Raw genomic sequence first — 25,365 nt, forward strand, 5'->3', positions numbered from 1 at the left:
AGGAGTTTGAGGAATGCGGCAGTAACGTGGTAGCTAGGAAGCTACGTGGAGCGGCTGGATAGCCATGGGTAGACGTTGGTAGCTGAGTGGCTACGTGGAGCGGCTGGATAGCCGAGGGTAGACGTTGGTAGCTGAGTGGCTACGTGGAGCGGCTGGATAGCCGTGGGTAGACGTTGGTAGCTGAGTGGCTACGTGGAGCGGCTGGATAGCCGAGGGTAGACGTTGGTAGCTGAGTGGCTACGTGGAGCGGCTGGATAGCCGTGGGTAGACGTTGGTAGCTGAGTGGCTACGTGGAGCGGCTGGATAGCCGTGGGTAGACGTTGGTAGCTGAGTGGCTACGTGGAGCGGCTGGATAGCCGTGGGTAGACGTTGGTAGCTGAGTGGCTACGTGGAGCGGCTGGATAGCCGTGGGTAGACGGTAGCTGAGTGGCTACGTGGAGCGGCTGGAGCGCAGTGGGAAGGCTTGCTTAGCTAAACTAAGAAACTAGTTGCACTGGCAACTTGTGTGAGCATTGGGGATCCTTTTATAGTGGACACTGGGAGCTGACAGGCTGAGAGAGAAGGAGAAGGCTCCTCATTGGTGGTAGTGGGGTCACATGGGCAATCCAAGATGGCCGCGCCCATGGACCGGAGGACAGCGCTTCCTGGAGGTAGTCAGCAGGGACCAGCGGTCAGCAGGAGCCGGCGTGGGAGCAGCACAGCAGCGGGGCCCTCCAGAGGACAACAGCGAAGACTGCCTTGGGAGAAGAGGAAGGAGTGTACAGCGCGGGAGCTGGAAGACAGCGCGGGTCAGTGCCCGCACAGGTAAGCGACGGGGTCTGATTCTGGGGTCTCCAGGCCGGCGTGTGACAGTACCCCCTTCTTCAAGAGTGGCCACCGGACACTTCCTTGGTTTATGAGGAAATTTCATATGGGACGCTTTGACCAGACGGGGTGCATGGACATCGGAGGCATTTATCCAGATTCGTTCCTCCGGACCATAATTGTTCCAGTCGATGAGGTATTGAAGACGGTTGTATCAACAACGGGAATCTAAGATTCTGTCAACTTCGAACTCCTCTCCCTGCTGTGTTTGAACACTAGAAGCTTTAGGCAGGACCTTCTGAAATCGGTTTAAGACTAGTGGTTTTAAAAGAGAAATATGGAAAGAACTTGGAATGCGAAGAAATGGAGGAAGCTTTAACTTGTAAGCCACAGGATTCAAGACTTTGATGATTGGGAATGGACCAATGAATCGCGGAGCAAATTTCATCGAGGGTACTCGGAGTCTTAGGTTTCGGGTAGAGAGCCAGACCATATCCCCAGGTTGGAAGTTTGGAACCGCTCGTCTTTGGCGGTCAGCAAATCTCTTATACCGAGCTGACGTTTTAGTCAGAGAGGAACGAACCTTTTCCCAGATGTTGGAGAACCGTTGAAGGGACATTTTGGCCGCAGGCACATCTAATGTTGGAAGAAGAGGGAAATCTGGCACTCGAGGATGTTGACCAAAAACTGTAAAAAAAGGAGTTGAGCTGGTGGACGTGTGATAATGATTATTGTGGGCAAATTCGGCCCAAGGAAGAAGTTCAATCCAGTCATCTTGGGAGGAGGAGACAAAAGAGCGCAGGAACTGTTCCAGGTCTTGATTGACCCTTTCGGTCTGACCATTGGTCTGGGGATGATAAGCGGTAGAAAATTTGAGTTTTACCTGAAGGGCTGAGCAGAGTGACCTCCAGAACTTCGCTACGAACTGTACTCCCCTGTCGGAGATGATCTCTTGAGGAAGGCCGTGGAGCTTGAAGATCTATTTTATAAAGCTCTGGGCGAGTAGAGGTGCAGACGGAAGCCCAGTAAGTGGTACGAAATGCCATTTTAGAAAAACGATCCACGATAACCCAAATTGTGTTGTGGCCCCGAGATGGAGGAAGATCAGAGATGAAATCCATAGATAGGTGAGTCCATGGCTTAGATGGAATTGCAAGAGGTTGGAGTTGACCGTGTGGAACCCGCCGAGGTATCTTGTGTTGGGCACATTTGATGCATGAAGACACATAAGACCTGACGTCCTTTTTCATCGAAGACCACCAATAGGACTGCTGGATAAATTCTAGGGTTTTATCCATACCCAAGTGACCAGAGAACCGGGAAGCATGAGCCCAATGCAGTAACTTCTTGCGGAGTTCCGGAGCGACGAAAGTCTTCCCAACCGGGGGTATAGAAGATAATTGGGTAGAGGCGAAGAAAGCTGAATTCAAGATTGGTTGGGGCTGTTCCATGGGTAGATCAGGGTCGCTCGTCATGGAACGGGAGAGTGCGTCGGCTTTGAGGTTTTGTGAACCGGGGCGATAGGAGACTTTGAAGTTAAATCTGAAGAAAAACATTGCCCACCGGGCTTGACGAGGGTTCAAGCAATTTGCAGATTTAAGATAAAGGAGGTTCTTATGGTCAGCAAAAATGGTAATGGGGTAATGAGCTCCTTCTAGAAGATATTGCCATTCTTTGAGGGCTAGTTTCAGGGCGAGTAACTCTTGATCTCCAATGGTGTAGTTCTTTTCTGCAGGCAGAAATTTCCGGGAAAAGAAACCACAGGGATGAAGTTTTTCATCTTTAAATCGCTGGGAGAGCACTGCTCCGACACCTTCAGAGGATGCGTCCACCTCCAGGATAAAGGGCCGGGTGGAGTCTGGTTGCTTTAAGATGGGAGCGGAGATGAAGGCTTGCTTAAGAAGTTGAAATGCAGAGGTAGCTTCGACGGGCCATATAGTTGGATCTGCTCCCTTGCGGGTGAGGGCTGTAATCGGAGCTACCAGAGTCGAGAAACCTTTTACAAACTTGCGATAATAGTTAGCAAATCCTAGGAATCTTTGTATGGATTTTAAGGAAGAAGGAAGAGACCAATCGAGAATGGCTTGTAGTTTTGACGAATCCATTTGAAGGCCTGTTCCGGAGATGATGTATCCCAGGAATGGTACACTTGAGACCTCAAACAGACACTTCTCTAATTTGCAAAACAGTTGATTGGACCGCAACCTCAGAAGGACTTGTTTGACCTGGTCTCGATGAGTTTGGAGGTCTTGAGAAAAAATCAAAATGTCGTCTAAGTAAACGACCACACACTTGTACAAGAGGTCCCGGAAGATTTCATTGATGAAAAACTGGAAGACGGCCGGAGCATTACAGAGGCCGAAGGGCATAACGAGATACTCGTAGTGCCCATCCCTGGTGTTGAAGGCCGTTTTCCATTCATCGCCTGGACGGATACGAATTAAATTATAGGCTCCTCTTAGGTCGAGTTTGGAAAAAACTGTGGCTCCCTTGACTCTATCAAATAACTCTGTAATGAGAGGAAGAGGGTAGCGATTCTTAATAGTTATTTCATTAAGACCCCGTTAGTCAATACACGGGCGCAAGCCACCATCTTTCTTTTTTACGAAGAAAAATCCAGCCCCTGCTGGAGACGTGGAAGGTCGAATGAAGCCTTTATTTAAGTTTTCTGTAATGTACTCCGACATGGCCTGAGTCTCAGGGAGAGATAGAGGGTAGGTTCGGCCTCTAGGAGGATTCTTCCCGGGAATCAGATCTATGGGACAGTCCCAATCACGATGGGGAGGTAACAGGTCTGCGCTCTGTTTGCTAAAGACGTCCTGAAACCCATCGTAGGCTTTGGGCAGGTCTGTAGAATCCCGTACAACGGAAGATCTGATAGGTATTACCCGCTGAAGGCAGCCTTTGAAGCAATTGGAACCCCAGGAGGTTATTTGCATGGTGGTCCAATCGATTTGTGGTGAATGTCTCTGTAGCCAGGGTAATCCGAGGACTAAAGAATGAGAGGCTTTGGGAATCACTAGGAAGGATAGTTGTTCGGAATGGAGCACCCCAATGGTAAGTTTAAGTGGTGTTGTACGATGGGTGATGGTTCCACTAGAAATGCGACTACCATTGATGGCGGTTAAAGTGATGACTCGAGGCAACGCTTCCATGGGGATTTGATGCTTCTGGACAAAGTCAGTAGTGACAAAGTTCTCTACCGCTCCGGAATCCAGGAGAGCTAATACAGCTTTGGAACCTCGAGGACACTTTAAATGAGCCTGGATGGTGGAATCAGACTTCCTTTGTGATTCAATGGCAACTCCTAACTTAACCTCTCTTTCATAAGTTAGGAGGAGGCGTTTCCCGGACGAATGGGACAAGTTTTAACTAAATGTTGAGGAGATCCGCAGTACATACAGAGGTTCTGCCTCTGCCTTTTCTGCCGCTCCTCAGCCGATAAATGAGAGCGGTTGACCTGCATGGGTTCTTCGCCCAGAGGAGGAGAGGGTAAGCGGGAAACTGGACGTGGCCTTCCACGATCAAATCTGCCTCTTTCCAAGGCACGCTCCCTGTGACGGAGATCCACCTTGTTGCAGAGAGAGATTAACCCATCCAAACTGGTTGGAAGGTCACGGGAAGCTAGGTCGTCTTTGAGCCTTTCAGAAAGGCCACTCCAGAAGGCAGCGATGAGGGCATCCTCGTTCCAATTGAGTTCTGAAGCCAGAGTCTGGAACTGGACTACGTATTGGCCGACGGTCCTGCTGCCCTGACGGAGGCGTAGAATATCAGCTGATGCGGAAGTGGTTCTTCCGGGTTCATCAAAGATTTTGCGAAATGTAGCAACAAATTCGGGGTAGTTGGAGAGCAGGGGATCCGATTTCTCCCAAAGGGGCGAGACCCAATCGAGTGCTTGGCCAGAGAGTAGAGAGATGATATATGCCACCCTGGTTCTGGCCGTCGGAAAGTTGGCGGATTGTAGCTCGAATTGGATTTCGCATTGGTTTAAAAAACCCCTGCATAATTTGGGGTTGCCATCGAACTTGCTCGGAGGGGAGAGCTGAAGACGAGCAGAAGGTAGAACCGGAGGAGCAGGTGACACCACAGGAGGAGAGGCGGCTTGGGAGCCAGCGGGAGCGGGATGAGCCAGTAAGGACTGAATGTTGTCCAGGCGTGACGACATATCTTGGATAAATTGGATCAGCTGAGCCTGAGAGGTCTCCTGTCTTTCCAGACGGGATAGTACATCCTGCGAGGCTTCTACCCCAGATCCTTGACCACTTGCCGAGTCCATCTGGCCAGTGCAAACTGTCACAAGCGTGGAATTTAGGAGCTGTATTCCCGGACTGGGCCTTGGATCTGTATTACTTGGCGCAGACGCTCGCTGGAGGAGACTTGGCTTAATGAAGTTTCTCCGCATGAGAGGGTGCAGCGAACTGACAGGAGTTTGAGGAATGCGGCAGTAACGTGGTAGCTAGGAAGCTACGTGGAGCGGCTGGATAGCCGTGGGTAGACGTTGGTAGCTGAGTGGCTACGTGGAGCGGCTGGATAGCCGAGGGTAGACGTTGGTAGCTGAGTGGCTACGTGGAGCGGCTGGATAGCCGTGGGTAGACGTTGGTAGCTGAGTGGCTACGTGGAGCGGCTGGATAGCCGTGGGTAGACGTTGGTAGCTGAGTGGCTACGTGGAGCGGCTGGATAGCCGTGGGTAGACGTTGGTAGCTGAGTGGCTACGTGGAGCGGCTGGATAGCCGTGGGTAGATGTTGGTAGCTGAGTGGCTACGTGGAGCGGCTGGATAGCCGTGGGTAGACGTTGGTAGCTGAGTGGCTACGTGGAGCGGCTGGAGCGCAGTGGGAAGGCTTGCTTAGCTAAACTAAGAAACTAGTTGCACTGGCAACTTGTGTGAGCATTGGGGATCCTTTTATAGTGGACACTGGGAGCTGACAGGCTGAGAGAGGAGAAGGCTCCTCATTGGTGGTAGTGGGGTCACATGGGCAATCCAAGATGGCCGTGCCCATGGACCGGAGGACAGCGCTTCCTGGAGGTAGTCAGCGGGGACCAGCGGTCAGCAGGAGCCGGCGTGGGAGCAGCACAGCAGCGGGGCCCTCCAGAGGACAACAGCGGAGACTGCCTTGGGAGAAGAGGAAGGAGCGTACAGCGCGGGAGCTGGAAGACAGCGCGGGTCAGCGCCCGCACAGGTAAGCGACGGGGTCTGATTCTGGGGTCTCCAGGCCGGCGTGTGACATCTATGTATTTTATGGCAGTCACTGATGCTCTCTGTATTTGATAGCAGTCACTGATGCTCTCTGTATTATATGGCTTTCTGTATTATATGGCGCCATGATGCTCTCTGTATTTTATGGCAGTTACTGATGCTCTCGGTATTATATGGTGGTCATTAACGCTCTCTGTATTCTATGCTGGACACTCCAGCGCTCTGAGTTACTGAGGTAGTGTAGTACAGGCAGCCATGCTTACCTTAGAGTCTTGAGGCAGTAAAGCCTGCAAGTTTAATTTAAATGAGAAGACACCCCAAAACTACAGAATAAAATCAGTAGGTGCTGGCACCTAAATACATCTGGACTAAACATGGGGTTTTCCCTCAACCTACAAACCTTTCAGTCTACACAATGTTGACATTTCCTTTCAACCAGATCAAGGGCATAGTTGCCGTCATTTGGCATAGCAGCTGGGCATGGTACGGCATAGGAGGGGGGCGTGGTGGGGGACATGATGCAGAATTGGGGGCAGAGCGGGGCGTGATGCAATCATGTAATTGTGGCCCTGCCCCCGCTACACAATGTCGAGATTAACGGCATTGTGAAGCAGGGGCGGGACCATGATGATTTGATTCAGTGCGAATCTAGTCCCTGCTCCCTCCCATTGTGGGGGTGTGGTGTTGATATGGTAAATGTCTACATTATGAACTTGCCGACATTTATGAATATCAATTTTTTCCCCATAGACCTAACGTTCATGTCGATATTCTGACTGAGGACTTTTCATACCACACCCACAAAATGTATGCATTAACTTTATTAAGTATTCTGTACCCTTAGTGATTTAAGAAGTTGAAGAGTAGAGTTATAATACTACAGAAACACTACCTGAACATAGTAACTGGGGAAATCATGGTTAAATGCAATTTTCCTATTTTAACAATCTGTATTTCAGTGATTTTGGTTACGTAATGACTGCACACGTACAGTAAATATTCATATATGTGATATACTGTATAAACTCCACACATTTTACCATTTTAGAGCCGTATTAAATTTGAGCCGAGGCGCGTTAAGTTAACGCAGTCCGGACTTAACGCCGACCGCCTGTTTTGTAGGCGTTAAAGTATCGCGCACGTGCACGATTTACCCCGTATTCAATTTCAAAGTACGCGTAAACGGCACCCGGCGATACTGTAACAAGCGGAAAGTACTGTCATTTTTGGGGAAATCAGCCTGTCACCCACCAAATGATGCTCTGACATGGGGGTTCACTATGGTACCCCCCGATTTGGCTTGCTGAAGGTATTTGGTGTTTTTAAATGGGCTCAATAGCTGCTAAATAGCGTTTTTCTATACCTGATGCAGAATAGTATTTAGGAGTATTTTTTCCAGAAAATAACTTATCCCAGCAAATTTGGGGTACTTGAAAATGGGGGTCAGCATATTTAAAGTTGAAAAACTTAAGTTGAAAAAATCGTGAAAAATCCACCTGCCGCAAACACCTGCAATCAAAAAAACACCTGGGGCATACTTGGAGACCCCCCAGAGTCAAGTTCGCTAGTTTTTAACTTTGTACCCCAAAAGTAAATTTTTGGGGTGTCCTTAAGTTTTTCTTTTTAATTTTTTGACACAGATTACCTTTGGGGGACTGTCTGAAGGCTGCACGGGGGTTCCCGAAACGTTGCACCCCAAAACCCCAATTCTGCACTTTTTTCTGCCTGCCATTCATAGGCGATACTTTACCGCGTATTATGGTGCATAGACACGGACAGATTTTTCTTCAGATCTGAACGATAACGATTTAAAAAGTCGTTCAGTCGTTCATATCTGAAGGAAAATCTGACATGCTTGACTGATGGACGATGAACGATGCGCGTTCCCGATGGTCAGATAACGATATCTGACATCTGATGTGTTTGCAGTCAGACTTGGACGATTCCATTCATTTTAATGCAGTCAAAAATCGTTCAATCTTTCAATCGTTCATCTGACAGATCTGACAAATCTGACCGTGTGTATGCTCCATTACATTGCATTGAGGCGGAAAGTCTTTCAAATTGAATACGGGGTAAAACCAAAACAGGCGATAATGACGTCATCGGCGGTAACTTAACGCGGATCCGGACTTAACGCTTCAAATTGAATACGGGCCTTAGTATGCATATTATACGGTATGTACTGTAACTATTTTGAATGACTTTTAGTTGCAAACAATCTTTTTTTTAATGTAGCTTTAATAAAAGTTTATTTTGGACTTACAAAGTAGTATTCGCATTCTGCGACAGGAATGATTTGGAGGGTGTAGGCGAAGCCACCACGAGTTTTGACATCTTTTACACACAGAAAATTGACCTTTGCCTTTTGAGGTGCAAAAAGAATCCAAACAGAACTCTGGCAGAAAAAGGATCAATATCTGCTTAATTCCACCAGAAAATGTTCTAACAAAGATTTGCAAACCACTTTATTTTCAATTGGGTGTATACATAAATAGAAAAATATAGCAATGCCCTTTTAATTGAACGTTACCAGATGCCAGGAGATTGTTTTTTTAAGCCAGTGTAGACTTTTTTAGTTGATAAAAAAAATAAAATAAACCAATTTATATGAAGGGGTATATTTAAGAAGTGGAGTGTTTGGCCTCAAAATTTAAAGCACCAATAATAAGCGCAAAACACTCTGGGCTTTGCATTTAATATTAGTGCTGCTTTCAATTTTTAAGTCACACCCACTGAGAAGCGTTGGCTTAGTAAATATACTCCTAAAGCTGCATACACACACACACACACAACGATTTAGTAAATGAACGATTTTAGTAAACGATTTTCGTAAAATTTTTCAAGGGAAAAATTAACGAAAATCGTTTACTAAAATCGTTCATTTACTAAATGTAATCAACGATCGTTGAGTTGGACAGTCTGACTGAACTACAAACGTGAAAGCGCATGAACGATAATCGTTCATTTTAACTCAGCAAGTGAACGATTTTTTCAACGATTGAACGATAAATTATATCGTTATCGATAATCGTTCAAAAAATCGTTGTGTGTGTACGCAATTTATAAAATAAGCATTGGAAGTCAGCGATTCCCCACGAGCTACAACCCACAGCTTGTTCTACAAGACAGTGGAAATTGTTGTTCAGTTACTACCGAGAAGGTGCGGACGGCGTCCCCATGACCAAAATCCTCATCATCACTTATATGGCGCAGCCCACAATACGGTAGCTTTACTTAAACCTATATTCCACAGACCTAGATTTTGCCTTTTTTTTTCTTCATTTCAGGATGATCTCCTGTACCTAGCCTCACCTGTGCCTTGCGTGGAACGGGATGATAGAAAGCCAATACATTGATAGGGGCAGCTTGTTGTTCAATACGCATATAGCCTAGGAAGAGCTGGTTGAACCTATATTTGCATTTGATAACATATAGATTTGACACTCAGGGAAAAGCAGTCCTGGGGGACCCTCTGCCTCTCTGTGTGCTGCTGCTCTCACAGTCAGATAGGAAGGGGAGGATCAGCAGAATACAGTGTAGCATCCTGAACAGCAGTGTCTGCTCAGAGGTTGCTGTGTAGAGGAAGCCCTGGAAATAAAATGTGCTGGCTGGTTTTCGGAGGGATTGAGGAAGCACACAGCTGGATGCATCAGCAGAGCCAGCATTGTTAATCGTCTCTTGAAAGACAGGACAGTGAAATCAGTAATATTCTTATGCACGGCAGAGGAAACCTCTGCTTTAGTCTGAGCATCTGCCTGGGAACAGCGGAGGGTCCTATTCTTTGGGCTACTTATTCCACTGTACCCGATGAGCCAACACTATTGTAAGTTCTAGTTTGTTTGTTTATTATTTCTTTCTAATATATATAAAATATACTTTGCATTTGGTCTCTTCTGCGGTTACTTCACTCTTTGATTTGCATCTTAACTCATTTGTAACTTTTTATGCACAAGAGTCATTTCTAGGAATCATTTGTACTGGTGCCTTAGTTCACTTGAATTCTTTAATTAAATGATTTTGATAAATTGGCAACTTTAATTTAATTTTAATTATCTCTGCAATGTATTATTGTTGCAGGGTCAATACAATAATATGGTGTTAATTATATCTGCTATTAACGACTGTTAAAGACACCTTTTGTTACACTGGGTGCTTGTGTATTTGTTGGTAATATTGCAATGTGCTCAATGGACTATGTTGGCGCTATATAAGTAAATGTTATAATAATAATAATAATAATAATAATAATAATAATAATAAAATGTATGTTGGCTAGTGGTGTTTAATGTATTGCGGTTCATGCAGAATTACCTCATAAAGGACATTAGGATGTGTAGAGGAGATGTTTGATGTGTAGGATGTGTAGGATGTGTAGAGGAGACTGGAAACCTTTAATAATGTATATGTAATGCATAAGATGATTGGCGTGTATAGCTCAGACGGTGAAATCTTGTTTTTGTTGCTGTAGTTGGGTGAATTAGGTACAGATTAGACCAGGGGTGTGTGCCGTCCCTAATTACATCATTTTGTTATATCTCTTTCTTGGACAGTACTGACAGGGTCCAGCCACTGTGTGTGACGCCTCTCTTACATAATAACAGGCGTCTCCACGATACTATGTGCAGCAGAGTTTAATGGACCGTTTTGCTGTGAGAGATATGGAAATCACACTGCCAGGTACCACACTGCTGGGTTAGTCATGGTAGGAAATTATAATAGTGTTCCTGAGCATTGGCGATTGATTTATAAAGATATTTTTAAGAATGTTTTGTGACAGAGAAGCTTTCTGTATCTCTCCAGTACAGTAGTTGCTGAACTACAACTTCCACTGGCTGCTAGAACATGCTGATAGATGTAGTGCAGCTGTGACTACCTGATTTACAATACCTATTGTATAGTCTTTTGTGTTTTTTATACACACTTTGTATATAAAACGGTTTGTATGTCATGCCACAGACACACCTGTCCTTAAGAGTCATTTGTGAATGTGACTTGAGGCTAAATGCAGAGCAAATGTTTTTTTAAGTGTTGTCTCCGAACTGGAATAGGTATGTAATACTGGCAGACGGGGATGCCTCCTATCAAAATACCGACAGCGGCATCCCGATGGTCAGTATCCCGATGCACCCGGCTTACCTCATTCGGGATGGCGTCTGTCTGTATTCCGGAGTCGGGATTAAGATAGGCATCAGTATTTGCATGCCAAGAGGGTGGCGTGTGTGGTGGTTAAAGTTTGGGAGGCGTTGGGGTGAATTGCGAATTTTGCACTCAAGTGGAAAAACTAGATTTATATATAGAGGACAGTCTCTTTTTTTCTCCTCCAAAGTTTCTACATTTACTGGCTGGTCAGAGGTTCCGATTCTTTAACCTTATACACAGATCTATTTGTGAGGCATAAATAAATACGCATTTCTGAAAATGTGTTTAGATTAAAGCACATCTTAGACTTGCTGCCTCTTATACCTGGAGAGGCAATATGGAGACTGGCAAATGTAAATTGAGTAATATACTTTACATATAAGTGTGACACATCCAGGGCCGTACAGAGCCGGCCCACGTCATTCCTATTGAGGGGGCGTGGCCTAATAACAGAAGGCATGGCCACGCCTCCTTAGAACAATATATTTGCAGTGCCTCTTCGCGCTGGGGAAGGGGGCACTGTGAACCCCTCAGCCAGGCGCAAATCCAGGGGGGGGGGGCGCAATCAGTGCGATTGCTACTCCCCACAGGAGGAGTAGAGGAAACTGTAGGAGTAGAGGAAATCTGTCAGCAGCGTGTGGTGAGCTGCTGACAGATAAGAGTGGGGATGGTGTTGGACCTGGGCCCTTCCAACTAGCCTGGGTAATTAGTACTCGCCCCCCCCCTCTCGATGTGCCCCTGAGCACTCCCCCTGGTGCATACTTGCCGACTTTCTATGAACCATTGTATAGGGCAACCCTATACAATGGTTTGTGGCATTTGATAGCGAGGGTCAAGCCCACAACTCACCATATTTGACAGTAGGGGAGGGGCTAGGAAGATGTGATTCAATGCAAATCACATCATCCAATCTCCTGGTTGCCCACTTCAGTCTGTAAGTGGGTGGAACCGGGAGACTGGCTAACTTTGTCGGGAGGCCAGGAGACCCTCCAGATTCTTGACTTTCCCTTCCAAGAGAGTTGGTAAATATGCCCTAGAGATACGACCTAAGGTGAATTGGGCGCATCTCCAGAGGAGCAACTGTAGGCCTGGCATAAAGACACATGACAATGTTGATGAAGATGACACCAGCAGCAGTACCAACAGTTTCCACTGCTGATTGGCTGTTTGTGTACTGACAAAGCAACCGCCGACTTGCAAGATTTAATTTACTGGGGTAGGCACGCATAAATTAAATATAGTATATTATAGGAAAACATAAGTAAATAACGCAGGATAAATCCCCCAGAGACATCATTTCCAAAAGCATTGCTGATATCTACAGATGGTCTAACTGTATAATTTCTTTCCAGTCAGTGTAAAAAGTGCTGCCAGTTACAGTCACGGCTAATATGAATAAACCTGAGCCAGGCTATGGCAGATGGATTTGCCAGGGCAGTGCAGATAAGCTTAGGAATAAGAGAGTATTACATAAAACAATTATGGCTTATAGGGGAAGTGCCATCATAATGGTGATATGTCTATAAATATCTGTGCAAACGAAAGGATGGGTCAATTCCGGTGACAGAACTTATAAAGTTCTGTCACCGGAATATTATTCTGCACATTAACCCCTTCACTACATAGCTTCTGACAAGCTTCAAGGTGTGTCTTGCTTTCACTGCCAGTTGTACATTCTATTGAGCTGTAATTATATCAGAAGTCAGTAGAATTACCACAGGAAAATTTAATTTCTAAAGAACAAATTGACGACTACGGTTGACATCATCCACGTCTTTACCTCTAGTGTTATCCCATTTTTAAGGGCTTGTTCACATGTATCTTTACTATTTACTACTCTTAATCTGTCAGTAGTGTACAGAAATTTTCTTTCATTTTAAGTAATTTGTCATACTTTTCAAAGTGCATCATACTTACTTAATGTCTGGCAGACTCTGGAACACAGAGACTTCCCCCGGAACTCCCAGAGATTCAACCAGCCCACCAGATCTTGCACCTTTCCCTAGTGAAGTGAGCTTGATGACGCATTGATACACGACACCACGCTCCCCAGATCACCCATCTGGAGGTCTCCTCTAGGACCTCCCGTAGGAGGCATTTAAAAAGTAGATAAGTAAGAAGTGTATAGATACACCTAGAATAAAGTAACAGGCTCTACTACAACAAAACATTTCATGCAGCTGTACTAGGAACACAACACAGCACAAAACCCTCTTAAAATATAGTATAGTATAGATGACATGGTGGAGGAGCTTTTCCTTACCTGCTGGGTTTCAATAAAAGGTAGTGACACTGTGGGTGTAACGCAATGCATTTTGACATGCGGTGGTCAACAAATGACTAAACTTGTGTCTGGGAGTAGGTCAATGAAGGACACTAGTGATCAGTTGAGGTTCTACTCAACGTGTGATGGACCCATGTTTGCTCATAAGATACATGTCCCGGGAAGCTGGTGCAGTATTCCCGTGCCAATACTCAAATATTACTATGAGGCCTGCCGATGCACTCTTCTGCCCAAATCTCTTGGCGCCTGATTGGGGGAGATAGGGCACTTTTAATATGATTGTGGCTAGATCCCCTTCAGCTACAGGACCCTGATGTCATTAGTTACTAAACATGTGGACATAGAGTTTGAATAGTGGTAAGCGAAGCAAGCCCCCATGCTCAAATTGTGGCGAGCAAAGCGAGCCTGCAAGGGCACAAATTTCTACTATTGGTGACCAGATACTACAGTTGAGACAAAATAACAGCGCAGTCGGGGCATGGAAACACACTTCCGTCCTCACTCCACGTCACTTCCGGGTCCTTTAGCTGAAGGGGAACTAGGAGCAACCCTTTTAATACTCTTCCACCAATTCACTGGCTCTTTAGAATCGTATGTGTTCAGTGACTGGGAGGAGGCAGAGCTTGCTGAGATAATCGTGCATTGCCATGTTTATGTCATCATTGCCTTGCCTCCTCCTTTCCCCCCAATGGGCTTGTAAGTATGACGCCCCCCCTCCTATTACCTGCATTGCCTTGTCATTATATCAAAATGACATCAAAACCTGCTTAGTACCGTAAAGATAAATATATAAAAATGCACTTATTGCACCAGCATGTGCCAGTGTTATTACTTTGAAACATTAAGGGCTGTCTGTTACCATATACCACTAATATCAGCATAGGGCAGGATCGGGATGAGATCAATGTCAACCCCACTACATGAAACAAATAGTCTGTACATTAACTTAAAATGCCTAATTTAATACAGTATATTGGAAGCTTCTGCTCAATCTTCTTTTTATATCTAGTGCTCTACGTGTGATTGGGTTGGGGATGGGATCCCGGTGGACGGGATCCCGGTGGTCGGGATGCCGGCAGTCACAATGCCGACAGTCAGAATCCCAACCCAACTAGGTAATTACCTTAAGACCTAATCCTCCGCCCTAACCCCCCCCCACACAGCCTAACCCTAACCCTCCCCCGAATGTCTAACCCGAAACCTAACGTTTCCCCTAAACCTATCACTTACCGTTGGGATGCCAGTGGTCGGGATTCTGGCACCAGAATTCCGACTGCCAGTTTTCTCAAGGCCGGCATCCCGACCACTCACCGGTATTCCCAACGCCAACATCCCGACCACGCTGGCATTCTCAGTGCCAGCATCCCAACTGCCAGGATGCTAACTACATCCCGTGTGGCGTTGGGTACACTACACCTGACCGGGGATTTAGTCAGGAGGTTCAAGACTAGTAACCCTGCCATTCAGGGGATTTTTTCTGGACCCTGTCTAATGGCTAACTAACCTGCAACCAATGGGAAGAGAAGATTAAAACTCTGACACACTGGGGCTTATTATGTGGTCAGTGCTCTTCCATGACCGTCTGTTCATTTGTTGAGAGCACTGTTCAGTTGTCTTGCCAGAACAGTCAGCTGCTAGGCTGAGAGTCTGAGTATCTTCACAAAAGCAGGGATCCTGGGCATCACCAGCCTAACGTTGTGAAATTGTGAGGGTGAGAGGTTACTAGAAAGTCATAAGTGGGTGCCTTTTACATGGAGTTATAATAACCTTATCTGTCTTATTTCTTTGTGTTGTACTTTTCTGGAAAAGTGTGAGAGTTTTTTTTCATCTATGTTATATTGATTTAATGTGAGAAAGTGCTATTTATATAGAGTTTGCTAACGTTTTCCTTTCACAGCCCGTAAATCAGATTCCACTCAGCAAATCAGTGAAGTGTTCAGGAAGTTTTGCAATGTAGCAATGCGGAGTTTGAAGTGTCCTTCTCACTGGTTATAGTGCACAGGGGAGGAGCTGCATCAGGGTGGCTGCTGTTTTGATCCAGACGTGGGCTGGCACCGACAAGTATATTAGTTTGCAACTAGGGCAAGGTCACTGAGTACAGCAGCGATGGGCAACCTTCTAGGCTCTGGGGGTAAGGGGGTGTTATTTCACTTCAAATAGTGAGTATAAAGGCAAATATCAAGAATATAATTTATATTTATTAATTCTATATATGCAGTTGTTTGGCGATCTCCACTAGCATTCAATGGGATTCTAATATTGTTACAATGAGCACGTGGCACTGAGGACCCTAACTAGCATCTGTGAACCACCAGTCAGCATCAGTTATATGTACAGTAGTTAAAATAATAGTATATATAATAATATATGTTCAAATAATAGTAAATGACAGAAAAAATACTGCCCAAAATTATTATAGTAATACCCTTTATATCAGCAATACTAATAATGCCCAGTAGTATGCCAGCCCTAATAGTACTGCCCAATAGCAAGCCACCGGTAATCGCAATAGCCAGGAGCCAGTGAGCGATTGTAGTAATGACTAAAAATATGCATTGTGTAGTAGTAATGCCCAAAAATATTTCACTATTAGTAATAATGCCCACTAAAATGACAGGAGTAACAGTATGCCCAAAAATATCAGCAGTACTAGTAGTGGCCAGCATTATGCTTGCTGTAAAAGTGATGCACAGTATCCAGACACTGGCAGCCAGTCCAGTAACCAACCACAAATGATAGTAAGGAACAGTACACAACCACTAGTATTGTTAATCTTAGTAACCAGCCAATGATAACTATAACCAGCCATCAATAATAGTAACTCCAGTATCCCGTCATCTGTAAAAATAGTGAGCACCTATAATAGTAATGCCAGTAACCAGCCACCAGTAATAGTAATCCCAGTATCCAGCCACCGGTAAAAATAACCAGTCAGTTACAGTAACCATTTTAATAGTGACATGTTATGTTCTGCTATAGAGAATACTGTTCTTCGAATGGTAACTGTTGTTGACTACAATGGAGGACACATTGAAAAATGTTAGCACTCTTCAAGTGGTTGTATCGCCACCTGGTGACACAATTTATAACTAACATTAATCATTATTAATAATATATATTTTTACAAATAAATGGATATTGCATTCTCTGAAGTACCTTGACATCCTGGATTATTTTGTCAAATTTTCCGATTTTCCCGGGTTTGGGAAAGGAGGACTGAAAGGGTAAACTGGGGGCCCATAAAATTGCAGAAACCGATGTACCTGTGTACACGTAGTGGGCAGAGCCATTAGGCGATGTGGCCCACTTGGGATTTCTCTGGGATCCTGATGTCAGCAAGTTGACACTGCTTTTACTCCTTCAAAACAAAGCAAGTAAATGACCTGCAGCAGTGGGAGGAAATATCTGCCCACAGATGTGTCCTTATACATCTTTGCTGCAGTCACGCTAAAAAGCCCCTCTCGGCATGCCAGGTCCCTGTAATATGCGACACTTGTATATCTGTGTTCCACTGAGTCTCTAAATCTGCATACAAAGTGCTACAATGTAGCGGCCGCAGCTGTTTTCATTCTAAAGGTGCCCACACACATACTGATATACTTACGATACGACGATGTGTCCGATTTCCCTTGAAATTCTCCCCGGCAGCTCAGCACACGATCAGCACACGATATGCTGTCCAATCTTCATACGATCTCCTGCAGCCAGACTTTTTTATAGTGCATTGTGTCCTAGATTGTCAGATCTGCCGTACTGCATGGCAGATCTGAAGATGCGATGTGCGACCTGCGGGGGCGCGCATCGCATCGTGATCGTGAGTGGGGACTCACGATTTGGGCATTTTTTACCCAATCTGTCGTTCCAATGTGTTGGAATTGGCCAGATCGGGAAAAAAATCTCTATGTGTGTGGGCACCTTAAGTTCCGTTGTGCTTCATATATCAGATTCATCAGCACAGTCTGCTGGTGCATCTGAGTCGCGTCACATTGCGATTTAGATGCATTTTCAGCAAAATAGACACCCGGCTCGCTCACGCTAGGCAAGTCGCGCTGCGTGATGTATTGAGGCTAGATGTATGAGGACACATTTGTAATTTTTAGAAATCTGGGGGAACTATAATTAGGAAAACTCATCATCATCTTGTAAGTGAGGAGGGTACATCTATCAGTTGGAGGTTGGGGATCTATAAAAATAATGAAGATCGAAGCTCCTTTGGATTTCCTGCATCTTAGGTATATTCAGGTTTCCAGTCATTGTTAAAGTCATGTATTTGTTCTTTTGCTCTCATCCTCAGGTCTATTTGAGAATTGATTCCACAATAAAAGATGTGAATATGTATTTGTGGCTGAGCTAATGATCAACTGTTGCCCATGGTTAACACAGGAACTGCAAACAGTGGCTACCAGCACTTGTAATCTGCTGTGTGGTGTGAGGGTAATTGATGTGTTGTTAAATGCTTCCCAGTTGTACTTTGCTCTGATTCATGCTGCATTGTTATCTCTCTATGCAGGTTTAAGACAGTATTACGCCTGGTAATATGTTCTGTGTATAATTGTCTCAACTTCAGTCCTCAAGTACCAGCAACAGGTCATGTATTGTGGAAGTCTGTAATCATGCACATGTCAATCTCAATGGGACTTGTGACAGATAAATCCCCATAGATCACTACATATATTGTAAGAGCATTACATTCTCTACTGAGTATGTACAAATAGACTGGGGACCTGTAATAACACTATTTTGCTCATTGAGCATGTACAGGTTACTGTAGAGCCTATAGGACAGCATTCATTACTGAGCTGGTGCAAATAGCCATAGAGCATATGTTAGCACTACAGTATATCCCGGGGACGGACTGGCAGTCCCCACAAAAGGGATATGGCCATACTGCAAAGGGGGCGTGCCACGAGTCACAGGGGAGTGGCCTCGCTGCCCGTCTTTCAATGTCCTTGCCAAGCAGAGCGCCGGGAAGCAGAGCCGCTCGGCCGGGGTTTGCAGCCGGACCGGCCCATCTGGCTATCGGCCCTTCTGGCATTTGTCAGATGGGCAATCCGGCCCTGGTATATCCGCTGATGTGCACATGCTGATGACCACAAACATGTACACATCCCTTACTTAGTGTTCATTCTAGCACCCTGCACCTGTCACAAGCCGTGCAGATCCTCTTTCCTGTCTGGGGGTGTCGCTCTCTGCTCAGGTGCTTTTAGCACACTCAGCTGATGAAACAAACTGCTGAGATACAGACCAGCGTGTGCTAGAAGCACCAGAGCAGATAGCTACTCCCCAGGAAAGAGGAACTGCACGGCTTGTGACAGGTGCTAGAATAAACACTACTTACGGTACCTATGTAAATCACATCATCACTAAGCCTTCATCATGCTTGCCTACTTTTGAAAAATCATTTAGGGGAGATTGTGATAGCAGCACCTATGAGCGTGGCAGCATAGTTGCTGACATTCTGGCTGCACTCTTCGGGAGGGGGCAGCCAGATCAGCACAGCAGGGGTAGTGGTGCGGCATGGTGTGGTAGGAACAGCATGCGGAATTGGGGTGGAGCGGGTATATTACTGCGCAATTAAGTTATCATGGCCCCGCCCCTGCTACACAATGCCAGGTTTACTGGCATTATGAAGCAGAAGACAAGGCCACGATGACACAATTTCGCACAAATGACATCATCCTCCCCGCCCCCCTCGGCGGGGCTGTGTGCATATGGGTGCGGGGGATCCAGGGGTAAGCGGGCGGGTGGAGTAGGCATGATGCGTGGCAGTAAAATGGATTTGTACTCTCTTAGAGGCGTGCCATAAAAGTGACTTACATCCGAATGTAAATGAGCCCCAAAGCAGTTAGTAAGATCTACATGTTGATATAAACACACTGATACTTGTCAGGGCTTTCTCATCTTGTATTGTGTTTGATATGGGGTTCCATATAAGTGTCTTGGAGAAAGCGTATATAAAAATGCATGTACTGTAGCCATGGGGATCATTGTGGCTTAAAGCAAAGCGGGGAAATGGCACGGATTATATAATTCGAATGAATATATCTTTGATTGCTGGACTCTTCAGGGAGTCTCCCCGACAATCGGGGACAGTTGATAAGTGACTTGCACTAACATTCTGGACGCTAGTGAACATGCCTAGTAATTCTTAGAATATTTGGAAGGACACAGTTTTTCTCTGGGCGCAGCCCAGCAAACATATATTTAGCCCATCCTCTTAAATATGCTTTGCCCATTTTTAGTCGTATTAAGCCCACAATGTTGTTGGATGTTGGTGCAAACTTACTAATTTACTACATGTTTATTATGCGAGGCCAGGAGAACAGTAAATTAAACAGGGCTTGCAGATATTTAATTGGGAATATGGCTATTTTCTTAGTTGTGATGAGCAGCATATAACACAGAGCCCATCTGATATCCAGTATACAATACGTACTGAGCCCATCTGATATCCAGTATACAACACAGAGCCCATCTGATATCCAGTATACAACACAGAGCCCATCTGATATCCAGTATACAATACGTACTGAGCCCATCTGATATCCAGTATACAACACAGAGCCCATCTGATATCCAGTATACAACACAGAGCCCATCTGATATCCAGTATACAAAACAGAGCCCATCTGATATCCAGTATACAATACGTACTGAGCCCATCTGATATCCAGTATACAACACAGAGCCCATCTGATATCTAGTATACAATACAGAGCCCATCTGATATCCACAAAACAGAGCCCATCTGATATCCAGTATACAATACGTACTGAGCCCATCTGATATCCATGATACGACACAGAGCCCATCTGATATCCAGTATACAACACAGAGCCCATCTGATATCCAGTATACAACACAGAGCCCATCTGATATCCAGTATACAAAACAGAGCCCATCTGATATCCAGTATACAATACGTACTGAGCCCATCTGATATCCAGTATACAACACAGAGCCCATCTGATATCCAGTATACAATACAGAACCCATCTGATATCCAGTATACAAAACAGAGCCCATCTGATATCCAGTATACAATACGTACTGAGCCCATCTGATATCCAGTATACAATATAGAGCCCATCTGATATCCAGTATACAACACGTACTGAGCCCATCTGATATCCAATATACAACACAGGCTATGTATTGTATACTGGATATCAGATGGGCTCTATCTGATATCCAGTATACAATACAGAGCCCATCTGATATCCAGTATACAATATTGAGCCCATCCTGCTGACTGCTAAGCACAGAGCCAATTCTGTTATCTATTATACAGTACAGAGCAGTGGGGTAACTGCTATAATGGGTGTAGGGTGTGTGTTGTACACAGGCCTGCCCCTCCCTCCTTTACCTGATACTCGCAACCCCATCTTTCTTGTGATGTATTTGAAAAGATACCATTGGCCCAGCAGACAGAAAAGTCTCTGGCATTGAGTCTCTGCCACTTCTGCGTATGCGCCATCTGTCAAAATACATTGTAGGATAGATGGAGCCTCTGGGAGCAAGTATACGGGGGCCACCAGAAGGACACACTGGCTGACAGCAGCAGGTGCAGGTTTTGTGAAGGGGTGCTGCAGTGGTGGAACTCTCTCACAGACTTGCTTTTAATGCAGCAGCTGTATAGTGCACTCGCAGGTGGTCTGTAGACTCCACTGCACTGAATGGAATGTGCAGGGCAGCAGATGCATGCCGTTGCCATGCGAGAACCCCAGGGCATGGCTGTGTTGGGCTGACTGGCATCAGCAGGGTGACTCCTCTCCTCTCTGAGTCATTGCGTTGGGCTTGGTCATGAGATCATGTGAGATCCCTGGCGGCAAAAGCAGGTCTCAGAGAGGAGGAACCAGAAGTGAGGGAGGGAGAGGCATGGATTGTTCTCTGGCCATACCACCTCCTCTTTCCTGTGGCATACTATAATTAGTCTGCCTTACTCATTTCTAGTACATGCTGCGGGCCCCGATTAAATGCATCCACTGTACTGTGGTTAGTTCCGCCCCTGGGATTCCGCTCGGGGGGGGCGCAGCACATCTGTTAAAACGCCTCTGGTACAGAGCCTATTCTGGTAACTATTATACGTTGCAGAGTCTATTCTGGTAACTATTATACAGTACAGAGCCTATTCCTGTAACTATTATACAGTACAAAGTATATTCCGGTAACTATTATACAGTGCAGAGCCTATTCTGGTAACTATTATACTGGAAAAAAAAAAAGAAAAAAGGTTTCCTTACAGCACGCTGCAAAAAACAACAAAAATGATTGAATCACAGCAACTAGAAAAAATGGTGGCGCTGCTGTGGCATAATGTGTATAATGGGCACTACTGTGTGGCATAAGGTGAATAAGGGGCTCTATTGTGTGGTGTAATGTGTATAAGGGGCTCTATTGTGTGGTTTAATGTGTATAAGGGGCACTACTGTGTGGCATAATGTGTATAAGGAGCACTACTGTGTGGCATAATGTGTATAATGGGCATTACTGTGTGGCGTGACGTGAATAAGGGGCACCACTGTGTGGCATAATGTGTATAAGGGACACTGCTGTGTGGCTTAATGTTTATAGTGGGCACTACTGTGTGACGTAATGTGTATAAGGGGTTCTACTGTGTGGCGTAACGTGAATAAGGGATAAATATGAGACATGTAAGAAGACATATTTGTAGGTGGTTGCAAATTTATAGTTTGCCAGGGGGCACCGAACACCCTAGCATCGGCCCTGATCACAGTATTTCACAGTGGTATTGCAGTAAAGCAGAAGACGTTGTACGTGAAACATAATACAAATCAAAATGTAATTCCAATCTTCTGTTTATCTCCTACAGAGTAAAAATGAAATTTAAAGTAACGTTTTCCAGTTCTAAACTATAACTTACAGCTCTTTTACTTGTCCGTTTTCTTTTTAATGAATTATTTTATCAATCTTTTCTGCACACTGTTTTTATTTTTATATTTAATATTTCTATTATACAATTTTACTACAAGTTAATTTTGTAATGTGTGTGGCAATTGAGTGAAAACAGATCTGCAGATAGAAAATGAAAACAGGCCAGTGTTCATATAATCTATTAATATACCAAAGTACAGTTTGTGTGATGCACCAATAAACCCCTTTACCTCATGATTAGATGATCTTTGTTTCAGTGTGTTACATTGGTCGGTACAGTGTGGAACAGATGCTACAATGGAAGGTGTTGTGCCTTCCTCATGTAAAACACATTTCTGTCCAGTACTTTACTTCACTTCCTGGACCTGATTCCGACCCGGTCGCTAAGTTGCGTTCGCTCGCTCTGTGCGATTTTCGCCCACCTGCGCATGCGTATAATCTGCAGTGCGCGTGCGATCTGATTTTGGTTGCTCGTAAACCACAATCAGGTTGCTTCTTTGAGTGACAGATAGCGCCATTTGTGGGTGGTAACAGGGGAAGGTGCTTGTGAACGGGGGAGTGGATGTGCGAACAGGCCGACAAAACGCTGTTTAAAGGGCGTGCATAACTAGCAACGTAGCGTCAATGTACACGTCACCTGCATGTATTTCAGGCCGCACTGATCGCAGTGCTTGCGGCGGGGAAAGGCAACCTCAAGGGCTGCGAGCAGCTCAGATGGCTCTCGATGTTGCCAATTAATCCTACAATTCCCGGAGATGACGTGTGTTGCGAGTGGAAAGAGGCGTCTTTAAACACTAGCGAGCTATCATTGCCGTAGCTCACTAAGAAATAGAGGGCGTCCTTACGTGACGCAGTGCAAGCGCTTAATTTAAATATCCGTCCCCTTTTTGCCTGCAAGCGAACGCATCTTGCGAGTGGGTCTGAATGAGCTCCTCTGTCCGCTTTCTATTTCATTTAAAACATTTATTATTAACTTTATTGTAAAACAGAACCATAACTCCAAACAGTCCTCATTGTCAAGGACAGTCCTGATTTTCATACTCTAAAAGGGAGTGTCGCTCAGCCACTTGAAGTCATTATAATGGAAGGTATGGACACACCTTGGTAGATGGCTTTGGCATTTTGCAGACGGTGTTAGTAGATATAAATGCTTATGGTCAATCACTTTATAGAAATAAACCACTTCTTTCTTTTATAAATATTGGTACTCTGAGACAAATGAACTATAAATAAGGCCCCTGTATACAACTAGCAAATGATGTGGACTTATTAACCATTTATATAGTTGTAATATAGAGAGCATTTTCAAATAATTTAGATTTTTAATGATTAAATCATCAGAATACATCTATAATGGTTCTCATTCAGAGGTGCATGAAAGCTTGCTGTGTGCTCAGAATACAATGTGGATTTCCACTTCTATGCAACCGCACCAATCCCATACATCCACCCATCCATCCAAGTAGCACAACCAGCGCGCATTTGCAAAAACCCTATACCCGCGGCAAGAGATCTGTCCAAAATCCTACTGATCTTTCTCTACGGTCACCTCTGCTTATCTCACATTCTACAGCCTACACACCCAGCACACACACTCAGGACACTTATCCTCCCTGCTGGGCCGGCGCTAGGCTTTTGCCGCGCCCAACGCCATCCTATGTTGCCGCCCCTTCCCTCCTCCGCTCTCTTCCCCTGAGCGTTTATCATCAAAATAGTGCCGTGTGGAAGGATAGAGTTTTCCTGCTGGATCCCATGGCGCTCCGGGCGACAGACTGGTTTGCCCGTACCTGGAGCTGCTACTGCCTCCCTGCAAATGCCTCGTTGCCACTCTGTTACATCCGTTCAGCTGCAAGCGGAGATGTGACAGATGCATAGGTCCCAGAGTCACCCGCAGTTGCTCATAGTTGCGTACTCCTGGCTGCAGAGCATGCAGTGTGACAAAGCGTAAGATCCATATGCAATGCGGACTTGCATGCTGCTCAGGATCAGTCCCATTATGTATATTTTATCAATAATTATTTGCTCTGAGGAAGTCACTTACCACATTGATAATGTAGGATATAATTGCATTCATCTTATATAAATGATATCTTACTTATAGGATGGGGCAAATAGCACAAATGTTCGGTTAGGTATATTATATCAATAGTGTCTATAATGTCATAATATTACATGAGAATGTCGTCATGCAGCATGTTGACACTGATGAGATGTCGACATGGTCACAGTGTTGACAATTCATTTTTAATGTATCCCCAACCTCTAAACCTAACCTTAATGTCAAGATTTTCACCATGTTGCACTTGTAATATGTCGGCATTTGTTCGTGTTGACATTTTCCACATGTGGATATATTTAGGTGTCATCAGTTTAGCAATGTCGGCATTCTGGTGTCGACATAATGATTGTTCACATAGTAATTGTTGACATAGTGATTGAATAGCCAAATTTTAACAGCTTAATTGCTAATTTTGCTAATTTTATTCACAACACATTTTTTCTGACACCGCCCTGTCCTCATACGCCTGGTGAAATGAGGCTGGTGAAATGCTGGAACAAGATGAGGGCCCATCTTGTTCCAGCATTTCACCAACCTCATTCTATTTACAATTGGGATCTGTTGACAACTACTAAAACCTTGTTTTTGTCCCTGTATTATACAGCCAGTGTTTGGACAGTCATATGATACAGTATCAAGCATCTTAAGACTGGGTCCCCCCACATCCAGGGCCGGACTGGCCATCGGGAGGGGTGAAGGAAAAGACCCCCGCCCTCCACCCAACCGCTCCAAAATCATTAAGCTTTCACGGAGCTGGAAGGGGTGGAGGTGTGTATGGGCCGGCAGCGGCTGTGCTGGGCCGAAAAGAGACAGGCGTGTGCCGCGAGGCCAGCCCCAGTGACTCGCGGCACACCCCCTTGCATTTGCCACACCCCCTCTACATGGAAGTGCAGGGCGGACTGCCAGGGCTGATATACAGCCCCAGTCCGTCCCTGCCCACATCTGTTGCTTGGAGCACACCATGCCAGCCCCCTTGCTTTGACCCA

The 25,365-nt window shown here is 45.2% G+C and overlaps 1 long non-coding RNA gene across 1 annotated transcript in view; it reads right to left on the reverse strand.

The window, feature by feature from the left end:
• Window positions 1–25,365, reverse strand: part of LOC148543360 (uncharacterized) — a 177,957-nt gene that overhangs the window by 98,239 nt on the left and 54,353 nt on the right. The gene's annotated exons all lie outside the window — the stretch shown is intronic.

This window comes from Taudactylus pleione, unplaced genomic scaffold (assembly GCF_031769625.1).
Source record: "Taudactylus pleione unplaced genomic scaffold, aTauple2 ptg000004l, whole genome shotgun sequence".
NCBI lineage: Eukaryota > Metazoa > Chordata > Amphibia > Anura > Myobatrachidae > Taudactylus > Taudactylus pleione.